Source organism: Engystomops pustulosus, chromosome 7 (genome assembly GCF_040894005.1).
Source record: "Engystomops pustulosus chromosome 7, aEngPut4.maternal, whole genome shotgun sequence".
Lineage (NCBI taxonomy): Eukaryota > Metazoa > Chordata > Amphibia > Anura > Leptodactylidae > Engystomops > Engystomops pustulosus.
Genome location: NC_092417.1, coordinates 33,918,488 through 33,932,729, shown reverse-complemented (window position 1 = coordinate 33,932,729; position 14,242 = coordinate 33,918,488). Strand labels below are relative to the sequence as shown.

Here is a 14,242-nt window from a genome sequence, read left to right as displayed (position 1 = left end):
TCTTTTTGGCTCCTTGCAATTTTTGCGCCTTTTTTGGAAATTGAAAAAAAAATGTGCACTGAAGTCCGCCGGACATAAGATTTTCATCATTATGACACATTTATCTTCTACTCCAGATATGCTAAATGTAGCAAATGGCATTTATCTTTTCAAATTGTCTATTATGATTAATCATGAACAAGAAAAATAGGTGGGATGTGGACATAAACGGGCAAAATACCAAAAGACGTACTGAAAAATTCTAACTTTATTAAATACATGTAGCACAGACAATTAAAAACATTTTAAAGCACATGACATCATGTGCAGACCGCAATGCATGATGGCAGTCAAATTCATGCATTGAACTACCTAACCCCTTAGGTCAGAATAAGACCTGGACTTGGTGTATGTAGTCAGACTCCTTCCCCCAATTATAGATATTATTATTATTATTAATTTGGGACATTTTCTGGCGCGAAAAACCTGCAGACGAACCCATACTTAAGGAAAACTTAGAAAATGGACTTGAGACATTTGTGCAACATTTTTGAGACATTTTGTAAAAAAGTCACAAAAAACTAATTAAATAGACAAATTAAACATAAACTAAAAGACAAAATAATAAATGAGGAGGTAAAAAGATGGGCAAAAACTAGCAACACAACACAAAGAAAAGATAAATGACCCCTCATGAGTGACCTGTGAAATACAATCATTACTATTTACCAAATCAGTTGAGAAGTTTAGCATTTAGTGTTGTCATGTGACCCCGCAGGAAAAAACAACGGGACCTGTACGATTTCCAATGTCTGGTGCATTTGCCCTTAATCTACCCCAATTTTTTAGCCACCGAATATCTAAAACAATTTACAATTGTTGAATAGGTGACCAAACATGGCAAACATTTTACAAAGAGCTAAATTCTATAACTAGATGTCTGAGTTTCACATGTACTTTGGAAAAATAGAAACAAGCAGATTAATAAAATTGAGTTGTTGTCAAATTCAATTTTTGTAAGTAATTGTTGAGTGAATTGCCAAAAAATACAAACAGAAAACGGGGGTAACTCTGCTTCATTTCTACACTCGTATTGGACTGCATTTACAGAATAAGACTTCCATGGATCTGAAATTAATGATTTAAACATTAATATAATTTTATGCCTAGTTTTCCAATAATTTTAGACCAATTAACCAAAAAGTGTTAAAATGGCAGAAAAAAACCCAAATACCCCTATTTTCGAATTTCTACAGGAAGTTAAAAATATATTAGGGGCAAATGGCTTAGGGGAAGATGTATCTATTTTTGGCATCTTTTTCATTTTTTTTTGTATTTATACATTTTTTAAAATAATTTTCATGCAATCACTGGAGCTCGTAACGCACTGTTTTTTTTTCCTCTTTTGCGTCTAATTCATCTATAAACTGTGCTTGCCGGCAGATGTTGGCAAATGTTTTATCACTGTTTGTGCCTAAAAAGTTGCAAAAAAAATGCACAAATACACTCCGGTCCCCAACAGGCGTGAGCAACTGTTTTGTTTAGGTTGCGGCAATAAACTGGCAAGAATTTCAGAAATTGTGCAAAAAAACTTGGGCAAAAAACCCCCCACAATTTGTTTAAAGAAAATCAGTCCAAGGATTAATCAAATAGCAGAAGTGCTCAAAGGGGAAAAAAAAAACTTGGTGCAAATTGCAAGACTAAAGATAGTTGTTACTTCATTGAGAAGAAGAAATATGTGATAATACAAAAAAATGGTGTTGTACAATTTACTAATATTTTAGTAAATTCTTTATAATCAACAGTCATGGAACATCTTTTCTTTCTTTGATGTATGTGATCATGTCACTCTACTATTCTACCAGTTAGTAATAAATGATCTTCTAGGTGTCATTATTCCTCTTGCCAAAGGGGTGGGACTCTATAGTCTGATACTGAGACCTCTGGTTGGACAGTAAAAGGTTTTGTAGGGACAAACTATTGACTTGTGACACCCACATGGCAATTTATTCATACAAGTGATAGGAGATTTTAGGAAAGGATTTTGCAGAATTATTCATAAGAAACTCAAGTGTTTATCGTGCCGGAGACGTCTGACGACCTTTCAGTGCTACAGAATCACCCACCCCAAGGTTTTTTTACCTGGTTCCTAAAATCCTCCGTCCCTATTCAATGTAAGAACTGATGCAAGGTTTGCCAGACCGGATTCCATAGATAAATTTAGGATTCGTTCTTGCATTAGTTGGCCACAGTAGAGGAAAGCAAAACCTAAAATGGGGAATGTTTCTCTTTGAAAGAAGATACAATTTGGGTTGAAATGTTGCACCTGTAAACAATGGTGGATTTATCTTTTCTTTTTCTCGTTTTCTTGAGCGTTTAGCTCCTTCTTCGTCTTTTTTCAAAGGCTAATTTCACTCTACTGCTCCTTACCTCCGGTAAAAAAATTGAAGAACGGAGCTTTAACGGAGATTTCACGTATCTATTAAAAATCTCGTTGACATCAATGTAAGTTTTACTTCATCCGTTATGGTCAGTTTGGCAGGAACCCGTTATCCATGCAGTTTTTATCAAACAGAGGAAAAGTACTGCAGCCTCCATCATTTTTCCGTCTAAAAACCGCATGGATAACAGACCCCTGCCAAAACGGAGCATAACTGATGACATGAAATTTACATTGATGTCAATGGGATTTTGAATTGATATGTTAATGCTCTGTTAAACCTCCATTCTTTACATTTTGAATGGAGTCAAGGAACAGTGTGAAATGAGCCTTAGGGTGCATGCACACAAACGTGTAACTGCACGGCGACGGGAGGCGGGCACACATTGGGCGCGCTGGAGAGGAGGAGAAGTGAGCTCTGCTTTTCCCTCCATAGGGAATTGTGGCACATGGCCAAAAGGCTGAGAATGTTCTATACTTTTTTTCGCCCACTGTACGTTGAGCACACGTTGTGCTCACTGTATCGAGTCTGGGTGCCAAAGACAACTATGGGGGATGCATATGCGGCCGTACATATGTATCCCCCATACGTCCCCTAAAACAATTACTTGTTCTGCTCCTTCCTGCCAAGTTCGCCACCTGAGACCACGAGAGCTTTTACAAACTTTTTTGCAACTTTTTCAAAAGTCGCAGATGGCCAATACAATCAACTATAGTCTAAACAGCTGGATTCATTAGATAAATACAACAAATCCATCCAAAAGCTGCGCACCACGCGGAAAAATGTGCCAAAAGCAAGCTGCGAAAAAAATGTGCGACTTTGGGTGTATTCCTATTGTTACCTCCTAAAAGCTGCTAGCTCGTCTTTAGATAGTATATGTAGGATTCCTGAATAACATCATTTTGTAGTCCCTCTGTATTTCTTTTTGAAAAATAATTTTTTTTTTAATTTACATTTTTTTAAAATGTTAACTTTTTAAAAATTATTATTATTATTAAAATGTTTTTTTTGTTTTTTTTTAAATTTATTCACCTATTTTTGGATGCCCTATGTTATTCATATAATTTGTACAATCAGTTGCCCAATTACATTTTTTTTGCAGAAGGAATGTATATCCTGTATATGTATATTTTTTTTTCTATGTGTTTGTTGCCATGAAAGTTAAAGAGGTTGGCCACTTTACCAATATACATCTATTAATAGTTCTGCTCCACTTTACTGGATATGTTAAGTTAAGCCTCCTGTCTTCTATCTCATTCATGACCATAACATGGCCGCAGATGGAGTATCGTGTGATCTCTATCTTTCCTGCCAGGACCTTATGATAGTATTCATGAATATAAAATAAATAAAAGGCCCTGGCAGGGTGATTGCTCATGGGTAGATAGAGATCACATGACCCTCAATCGGCGGCCATTTTATGGTCAGGAATCTCTGGCTGATGAGGTAAAAGACAGGAGGTGTCACTTTACATATCCAGAAAGCGGAGCAGAACTATTACTAGATGTATATTGGTAAATTACCTAATATCCTGCCCCCCCCACATTTACACACACATTACAAGAACATAAGATAAAGTGGCCAACCCCTTTAATAGGTGGATTCATACAAGGGTCTTTATATTTTTCCAAAATTATAACATAGCGAAATGAATGAATCCTCTGAATCTAAGGATACTTTGAATATGAGTTCTTGGTTCAAGTTACAAAAAAATGATCTGATGCAATGAAAGCATTTGGGAAAATGTCATAATGAATGTCATGAATATCATAAAAATAAACCGGATCCATTGCCAGATTTCGAAGAAAACATAAGAATTCGCTGCAATTGCAACAAATCATCTTTAGAATCTTCCCCTGTTTGGAGTTATGGCAGCGGATGTTTGGGTTCACAGATTCCCTCTGCTTTCTAGGTTTAGATGGGTAAAGCGAAACCCCAACAGTCTGAACGTAACCGTGGAATTTTGGTTTGGGTGTTTTTACCTCTGAATGGGAGATTTGTTGTATGTCTGACAGCAGTTTCCTACCGGGGGGTAATGGCAGATGGAAACTGATGCCAATGCAGGTTCAATAGTTTTCCATGGGATCCATTCTATTAATGGCCGCACCAGTTGTTGCAGAGTATTTAGGAATAGGGTCAAAAAATACTATGAATGGGTCCTTCTGTAAAGTTCATGTTTGTAGAACTGTTGACCAACCAAAAAAATGACACCCCAAGACCGACCAGTGTAAGCCCATTTATCGAGAGTCAAATTGTATAGTCAGTAAAAATCATTGATTTTGATTCGAGGATGGTCTGATTTCCATCCATTTTATGGTCCTAGTGCCATACTAGTTGTATCCGAATTTCACGTCCGTTTTTCACACTTCTGAGCTACTTCCTAGAAACATGTGCATGAAAACTGACTGCACTCAAATGTCACCCTAGTGCCGTCCAGTTTTTATCTGATCGCCCCCATTGATTTTAAGTTCTAGGCTCAGAAGAGAAGTTCTAGGCTCAGAAGAGAAGTTCTAGGCTCAGAAGAGAAGTTCTAGGTTTGGAAGAAAAAATCACTTGGGGGCAAGGGACCTAAGTCATGGGGACAATGCACATGGATGTATGTTCTTCTAGATTTTCTATCTACTTTATGCATGGGAAAGTTTCATCAAAATGCAATGTCTAATCTTCACACCTCATATAATGAAATAAAGACTATAATTGTGTAAGATAAAGGAATAGATGAGTCAGCATATTTATATCAGTATTTAAAGGAAATCTACCCTCAAAATCCATCATGATAAACCAGGGACATTACTCATAGATCCAGGCACTGTGACTGTGGTAATCTTCTTATATTTGTTATCCATGGCCTCCTTCCTTCTAAAATCGACTTTTAAAATTATGCTAATGAGTCAGAAATAGTTCAGAAATGATTGTACTACCACATTATATTATTGATCTGAACTAGTACATACACTTTTCAGATTCTGTTTGTAAAATAAAGATGTAATTTTTATACTACATAAATATTTTGGATTGGGATGTTTTTACAACACACTGTTTTTTTGGTTGTATAATAGTGAGCCAGAGGTTGTTGTCAGAGCCTCTCCATGCTGCAGCTTCACAGGGTGTTACACTGTCTTAACATCCCCTGCTCCCCAATAACTTTCCCCCTCCATCTGCCTATTGTAATCTCACACAGTGGGAATGTGGAAGTGCTCTTGTACAGTGTACAGCCCGCAAAGTTGCCACATGGAGGGGCTCTGGTAACACCCCCGAAACCATTTGCATAATTATAAACATTGATGTTAGAAGGAAGGAGGCCATGGATAACAAATATAAGAAAATTACCACAGTCATGGTGCCTGGATCTATGAGTAATGTCCCTGGTTTATCACGATGGATTTTGATGGTAGATTTCCTTTAATAGTTTTTACACTTTATGTTTTTTGAATCCATATTTGCCTATCACTAATAATATAATATTTTTTTCTCCATAATATATGTCATATTTGTTTGAATTAAAAATAATGAATGTAAGAAATCCTCCAGGTGCTATTTTTCAGGCCCGGGCTCTATGGACACGTTGCGGACATCATACAACATCATGTGGACTCCCTATGGAAATAAGGACTTATCTCACTTAAAGACATCACATCATTTATATGGAGTATGAAGATGAATTATTTTACATCCATACATCTTATTTTTTTCCAACAATGATTGTTTTCGCCTTGGAGCAGAAATTTGTGAGTTTTTTCCCCTTAGAACTCGGCTTTGTCCTTCCCTTTATACTCCCAGATATATCGGCATAAAATGACAAGTGGGTGTTACCATTTGGGTAGGCGTCTGTCGGTACATGCCCTGACACTATCCAATCAGAACTGAGTGTTTGGGTGAATGTCCTTTTACAAAGGGCTTGTAAGACCCCGCAGACAATTTATTCTTAGGTTTATATAAATGAATTCTAGAGGAAAGGAAAATTCCAAGCAAAAAGGTGACAGATAAACTTTAAAGGGCTTGTTCACTTTTGGCTTATAATTGACATGGTTTGTGTAAGAAAAAGTTATACAATTTTCCAATATACTTTCTGTATTAATTCCTCACGGTTTTCTGCATCTCTGCTTGCTGTCATTTCTTTTTTATTATTATTTACTGTACATAATATTTTTTTGTCATAGATATAGGTGTAATATATATAGATATATACATGTAATTTACATCATACATATCAATCAATAACCATCAACTTGTTTAACAACTCTAAACTATTGTCGTTTTTCCTTGTTTTATTCTTGGTTTGTCATATATGTCCCATCACTTCCCCTTTTTCCCTCTGCCCTTCTTTACAGCTTTGTGGTCCTTCCTGTCCCTCACCTCTTAGTTGCATTTCGCTCTCTTTACATAACTTGAAGTCTGCCTAGTGTGCTCTGCTTGATAACATGACCAGGGATACAACAAGCCGTGCACCTGTGTGACATCACATGACCAGGGATACAACAAGCTGTACACCTGTGTGACATCACATGACCAGGGATATAACAAGCCGTGCACCTGTGTGACATCACATGACCAGGGATATAACAAGCCGTGCACCTGTGTGACATCACATGACCAGGGATATAATGAGCTGTGCACCTGTGTGACATCACATGACCAGGGATATAACGAGCCGTGCACCTGTGTGACATCACATGACCAGGGATATAACGAGCCGTGTACCTGTGTGCCATCACATGATCAGGGGTATAACAAGCCGTGCACCTGTGTGACATCACATGACCAGGGATACAACAAGCTGTACACCTGTGTGACATCACATGACCAGGGATATAACAAGCCGTGCACCTGTGTGACATCACATGACCAGGGATATAACAAGCCGTGCACCTGTGTGACATCACATGACCAGGGATATAATGAGCTGTGCACCTGTGTGACATCACATGACCAGGAATATAACGAGCCGTGCACCTGTGTGACATCACATGACCCGGGACCCAGCTTCTATCCACAGGAAGTAAACAATGAAGCTTCCTATAGAATGACAGCAAGCAGAGATCTAGAAAACTGAGAGGATCGATACAGAACGTATATTGGAAAAATTATATAACTCGTTTAAGTCTAATTTCAACATATTTCATTTTTTTAATTTTTAACATTTTATTAATTTTTAAATTACTGTTGTGACCACTTTATTTCTTCCTGCACCATAATATCCAATTATCATTGGGAAAGCATTTTTTAATTACTTTTTTTCTCCTAAATAAAAGTCCTTGACCCTACGGCTTTCACCATATAAAATTTCATGCAATGTTTTGTAAAAAAAAAAAGGGACTGAAGCTGTTATTTGGCAAACGCTAGAAGGGTCCACAGCTTCACCTAATGTACTTTTCCCAACTTTTATTTGTGCCAATGGATTGCAATGGATGTTTACACCATAAAGATCTTTTCTTGCATTTTCTTGAATTTTTTTCTTTGTTTATTTGTAACTTTTTTCGATTCTGAAACATTTCTTAACAGAAATGAACAACCGATTGTAAACCTATTGATTGATTTCGAGGAGGAATTACAGAGGATTTGCAACAAAAGATGGTTATTTCATGGCATACACTACAATAGACTTGTTAGTCTTGGTGGGAGGAGCCCTTTAAATGCAACCAAAAAACATGTCGGGTGTTAAAATGTCTCTTATAGTTAAAATCTACTTACAGTTTTGGGTAAAATATATTCTCACATTTCTACCTTGAAGAAAATGAAATCGATTTTTTATGTTGATGAAATTAGCTCAAGTGTATTTAAATGTAGTATAAATGTGACAAAGGACTATCCTGGAAGCAATAACAAATACTTTTGGTTATATTTTTATTTCTATAGACTGGATTAAAACACAATGGGGGAGATCTAGCAGTAGAGTCTGAGATAAAACAGTTTCATTTGCCCATGGCAACCAATCAGAGCTCAGCTTTCATTTCCCACAGATGGTTATAAAATAAAGCAGAGCTCTGGTTGGTTGCCATGGGCAACTAGAATAGTTTTACCTCAGACATTTCTGATAAATCTCCCCCGTTGTTCCTATGGCTGTAGAAACACATTAGGGCCAATGGATTCACCTTATTTGTTTAGACAAAATTTTGGAATATTTTTTATTTTTTTCCTACCACATTTCGAGTCATATTTAGGTTTTTTTTTCCTTTGTTGAACGTTTTTGCTCTTCTTGCTTTTTTTTCTAAAGTGATGTGAAAAGTGGGTGTGGTTTAGCCGTTGCACGCCTTTAGTCAGATTAACGATTCTCAACTTTTTATTAAGTAGCAAAAATTGTTACTTTGGAAAACTCACTTCAATAAGTGGCCACTAACATTTCATAGACTGTAAGCTCTTGTATCACCCCCTCATCCTTATAGACTGTAAGCTCTTCTGTCACCCCCTCATCCTCATAGACTGTAAGCTCTTATGTCTCCCCCTCTTCCTCATAGACTGTAAGCTCTTGTGTCCCCCCCTCATCCTCATAGACTGTAAGCTCTTGTGTCACCCCCTCATCCTCATAGACTGTAAGCTCTTGTGTCACCTCCTCATCCTCATAGACTGTAAGCTCTTGTGTCACCCCCTCATCCTCATAGACTGTAAGCTCTTGTGTCACTCCCTCATCCTCATAGACTGTAAGCTCTTGTATCACCCCTCATCCTCATAGACTGTAAGCTCTTGTGTCACCCCTCATCCTCATAGTCTGTAAGCTCTTGTGTCACCTTCATCCTCATAGACTGTAAGCTCTTGTGTCACCCCCTCATCTTCATAGACTGTAAGCTCTTGTGTCACCCCCTCATCCTCATAGACTGTAAGCTCTTGTGTCACCCCCTCATCCTCATAGACTGTAAGCTCTTGTGTCACCTTCATCCTCATAGACTGTAAGCTCTTGTGTCACCCCCTCATCTTCATAGACTGTAAGCTCTTGTGTCATCCCCTCATCCTCATAGCCTGTAAGCTCTTGTGTCACCCCCTCATCCTCATAGACTGTAAGCTCTTGTGTCACCCCCTCATCCTCATAGACTGTAAGCTCCTGTGTCACCCCCTCATCCTTATAGATTGAAAGCTCTTGTGTCACCCCTCATCCTCATAGTCTGTAAGCTCTTGTGTCACCCCCTCATCCTCATAGACTGTAAGCTCTTGTGTCACCCCCTCATCCTCATAGACTGTAAGCTCTTGTGTCACCTTCATCCTCATAGACTGTAAGCTCTTGTGTCACCCCCTCATCCTCATAGACTGTAAGCTCTTGTGTCACCCCCTCATCCTCATAGACTGTAAGCTCCTGTGTCACCCCCTCATCCTCATAGACTGTAAGCTCTTGTGTCACCCCTCATCCTTATAGACTGTAAGCTCTTGTGTCACCCCCTCATCCTTATAGACTGTAAGCTCTTGTGTCACCCCACCATCCTCATAGACTGTAAACTCTTGTGTCACCCCCTCATCCTCATAGACTGTAAGCTCCTGTGTCACCCCCTCATCCTCATAGACTGTAAGCTCTTGTGTCACCCCTCATCCTCATAGACTGTAAGCTCTAGTGTCACCCTTCATCCTTATAGATTGTAATCTCTTGTGTCACCCCCTCATCCTCATAGACTGTAAGCACTTGTTTCACCCCCTTCTTCCTCATAGACTGTAAAGTCTTGTGTCACCCCCTCATCCTCATAGACTGTAAGCTCTTGTGTCACCCCCTCATCCTCATAGACTGTAAGCTCTTGTGTCACCCCCTTCTCCTCATAGACTGTAAACTCTTGTGTCACCCCCTCATGCTCATAGACTGTAAACTCTTGTGTCACCCCCTCATCCTCATAGACTGTAAGCTCTTGTGTCACCCCATGATCCTCATAGACTGTAAGCTCTTGTGTCACCCCCTTCTCCTCATAGACTGTAAACTCTTGTGTCACCCCCTCATCCTCATAGACTGTAAGCTCTTGTGTCACCCCCTCATCCTCATAGACTGTAAGCTCTTGTGTCACCCCCTCATCCTCATAGACTGTAAGCTCTTGTGTCACCCCCTTCTCCTCATAGACTGTAAGCTCTTGTGTCACCTCCTCATCCTCATAGACTGTAAGCTCTTGTGTCACCTCCTCATCCTCATAGACTGTAAGCTCTTGTGTCACCCCCTCATCCTCATAGACTGTAAGCTCTTGTGTCACCCCCTCATCCTCATAGACTGTAAGCTCATGTGTCACCCCCTCATCCTCATAGACTGTAAGCTCTTGTGTCACCCCCTTCTCCTCATAGACTGTAAGCTCTTGTGTCACCTCCTCATCCTCATAGACTGTAAGCTCTTGTGTCACCTCCTCATCCTCATAGACTGTAAGCTCTTGTGTCACCCCCTCATCCTCATAGACTGTAAGCTCTTGTGTCACCCCCTCATCCTCATAGACTGTAAGCTCTTGTGATCAGGACCCTCACTCCTATTGTTCCATATGACTGTTTGTACTGTGTAATGTAATATTATATTTGTATATGTCCCCTATAATTTCTAAAACACCACAGAATATGATGGCGCTATATATAATTAAAAATTATTATTATTTCAGGACAGACTTATTGACATTCAGGTTTCTCCGTTGTCCTGAGGCATTTTATACATTTGTTTCATGTAAAAAATGAAGAGGAAAAACAAACAAACAAAGAACTGGTTAAAACAAGTTTTTCACAGTTTTTTCTTTGTGTCTTTTTTCGGCAGATTTACTGACTGTCGGCGCCACCATAAGCTCGGTTTCCCAATATACGTATGGAGGAATGGGATCCTATGGGGGATCATGGCCCCCATAGACGTCTGTGGCAACTGGTCACAGTGCTGTGAGAATAGGGTCTCCCACCGCACCATGATCAAGCCAGACCATGCACCACAAATGAATACATTCCCCCCTTTGAATTTTTTTAATTGGATTCAACAGCAAGGAGAAGTAACTTCTTATTCCCCATTCTGTTTGAATCAACTCCTGGCTTTGCACTACGGCAAATTCTGCATCAAAAATCAACAAGAAAAAACATCAAGCCTTGTGTGCCACAATTCTAGCATCAAAAAAATTATTAAAAAATTGGCTTTTCAAACCTGTTAGGCTTACGTTTTTTTTTTTTAAAGTTTGCAACATTTTTTAATTTTGCACCACTACCGTATATACTCGAATATAAGCCGACCCAAGTATAAGCCGAGGCCCCTAATTTCACCACAAAAACCTGGTAAAACCAATATTTTTTTTTACTCGAGTATAAGCCGAGTGTGGGTTTTCAGCACATTTTTTTGTGCTGAAAAACTAGGCTTATACTCGAGTATATAAGGTAAGTCTTCTTTTGCAAAATGGGTGGGAAAGTGGGTGTGTTTAACCTCCATACACCAGATGTATTAATGCAACTTTTTAAAAAGTGGCAAAAAATCGCCTCCATTAGGAGAGGGACCTAGAAAGCTAACAAACATTTCAGATTATAAATATCATAAGGTTTTTGATAAATTTACTGCAAATTATGGCAACAGACACTTCATTTATGGCAACAAAACTGAATTTAAACACCCCCCCCACCATGATAAATCAGCCCCGATGTCTATCTCCATCTTTAAGAAGCTTAAGTGTAGCTTGAAGACAAATAATGTTACAGTTTTTCATGGTCTTTTGCTTTTACTCGAAACGATAAAAATCGCATCGAAGCTGCAAACCCAAATTCGTTTTTTACAGTATTAAAAACCCCACAAAAATAAAAATCTACGGTAACTGTCGAATACTGATGTAAAAAATATAAAAATACATGTGTTTTGGTAATTTATGGAATAGTCATCTCTGTGGGTCTCCAGTGAGTTTCTAAATTTCCTGTCTGGAAGAGACGGTAAACATGTCTAGAACTTTTATAAAATCTATCAATCCAAAGGCGTTCCGGGAAATATGGCTTCAGTTACATCGGCTTCCCTTGTACTTTGCACATACAGTGAGTGATTCTAAACACTGGCAGCCCGACAGAGATGTATTTCCACCCACTTAGTATCTGCGCAGCACCATTTAATAAGTCTGAACAGGTCTACACCGTCATGCTTGAGGTTCTCCTATAGCCGGGCAATCTACTCAATGCACACCAGGCCAAGCAACTCAAGCATGAGAGAGCCGGCAAAAATATAGCAGCGCAACAATGAGAGCGAATTCTGCGTGAGCTACAGTAAACAGGGCTGGGAAAGTGTCAGAAAGCCAGAAGGAGTTTTGCCTTGTAACCTGGATGTAGGATATGATCAGAGCAAGGTCCAGACTCTTTCCATGTCCTGGCTACTCTGGTTACCAAGGGCTCAGCTCACAAGGGGCTAAGCCTGATCTTTGTGAATGAAGCAGAAAACACTCGACAGCTCGTGAATAATCGTTTTAATGAGTGTGTAAAGCGTGCGACGGGGTGTTCGGATCTGTCGGGTTAAACAAACAACTTGTACCCAGAGCAAATCCTATTGTTTAAGTGCAAAGTGGTGTCACTTCAATTTCCCGGCTCTTCCTAAAACCTACAGATCAAACGCAGGGGTGTCCAGTGTTCTCCCATTAAGAAAAAATAACAATATTTTACAAACTTGAGTTTGATCTGCCTTTCTGGTTCAAGATCCTTCCCCCCCTTAATCCTCTTCTTAACCCCCATTGCTCTCTTTTGCCCCCTCTTAACCTCTTTCCGCATCTTTTGCTCTTTCCTATCCTTCCGCCTTTCCACAATATGTAACCTGCTCGTACAGGAGTTTTTAAAACTTTCTAATTGCCTCAATATTTTTGGACTTATGTTCGGATGTCTCAGAGCTGAGGCTCTCAACTGTGATGTGCAAATAAAGTGGCTTTGCGTTGGACTGTCGACGTCTTAATTCCTTCTAAATTGAGATGAAATTCTGGGCATTGAATCAAGATATTTGTTCATTAGATCAATTAAAGAAAAAAATAACAAAAAAATAAATAAAATAAAATAGAATAAAAACATACTGTGACAGAGATTCTCTGATCCGAAGAGATCTGAGATAAATCCTGTTGATCCTGTAACTGTTCAGCCAAATTCTGCTTACCCTTAAAAGATGGTCTCCTCTGACTATTTTGGTGAAATATTCCCCTTAGAGAAGAGTCGTTGGTTTGTAGATTTGACAAGAAACGGTAATTTTTGAGGCATCAAATTCGAATGTTTTGGACAGATCTTTTAAAATGGCGGCTAGTTTATACTGTTATTCATCCCAGAGCTTAGGGAGGGGGGATGAGTGAGGAAAAATGAAACAAAAAATAGTAAAAAGTTTTTTGGAGGACTATAGGGGGTAATCTGAATTTCCAATAAATTATTTCAGACCAATTCGATTTAGGCTGAAACTGAATCTTTTGAAAAAATTGGAGAACCCTCAGCGGTAGTCCAATTGGTGTTGCCGGTGTTTGTATAGAGAAACTCCTCTTTGACAACGGGAATAGAAACACCCAGTTGTCAATTTTTAATTCAAATACATTTCTAGGAAGAATAACAAGAATCATAGGAAAAAAATGGCTTTTCAGAAAACTTCTTTTGTTAAAAGAGGGCGGGGATTAAATTTAGTTCTGATGTCACAAAAATGCACCAAAGTTTCAGCGAGATTTTTTGGCAGAAACGAACCTAACAGTGGGTGTACAGTTAGAGAAGTCAATCAACATACTTAGGAACAAAGCTGCCGATATAGGGTCTGGCAAAGACTTGAATCCTCTTCCTGTATGGATTGGGCATGTTTAAACTGAACATGCCTGATCTTTACTAACTTTAGCAGAGCGTCTCCCATAATATTGGAGGCTTGAGCACTTAATGGAGAAGGGCATCATAATTTGCGACTATTTTACTGTGTTTTCTAG

General features: G+C 38.9%; 1 long non-coding RNA gene across 3 annotated transcripts in view; it reads left to right on the top strand.

The window, feature by feature from the left end:
- The window catches only part of LOC140069567 (uncharacterized), a 44,265-nt gene that overhangs the window by 13,293 nt on the left and 16,730 nt on the right, over window positions 1–14,242 (top strand). The window contains exons 4-5 of one of the 3 annotated variants that reach the window (XR_011848807.1): window positions 5,966–6,148; window positions 11,116–11,553. The exons of 1 other annotated variant lie outside the window; for it this stretch is intronic. This is a non-coding gene — a long non-coding RNA (uncharacterized lncRNA). Of the gene's footprint in view, window positions 1–5,965; window positions 6,149–11,115; window positions 11,554–14,242 lie in introns of those variants that run through there. One more of the 3 variants, XR_011848806.1, reaches the window with a different exon arrangement.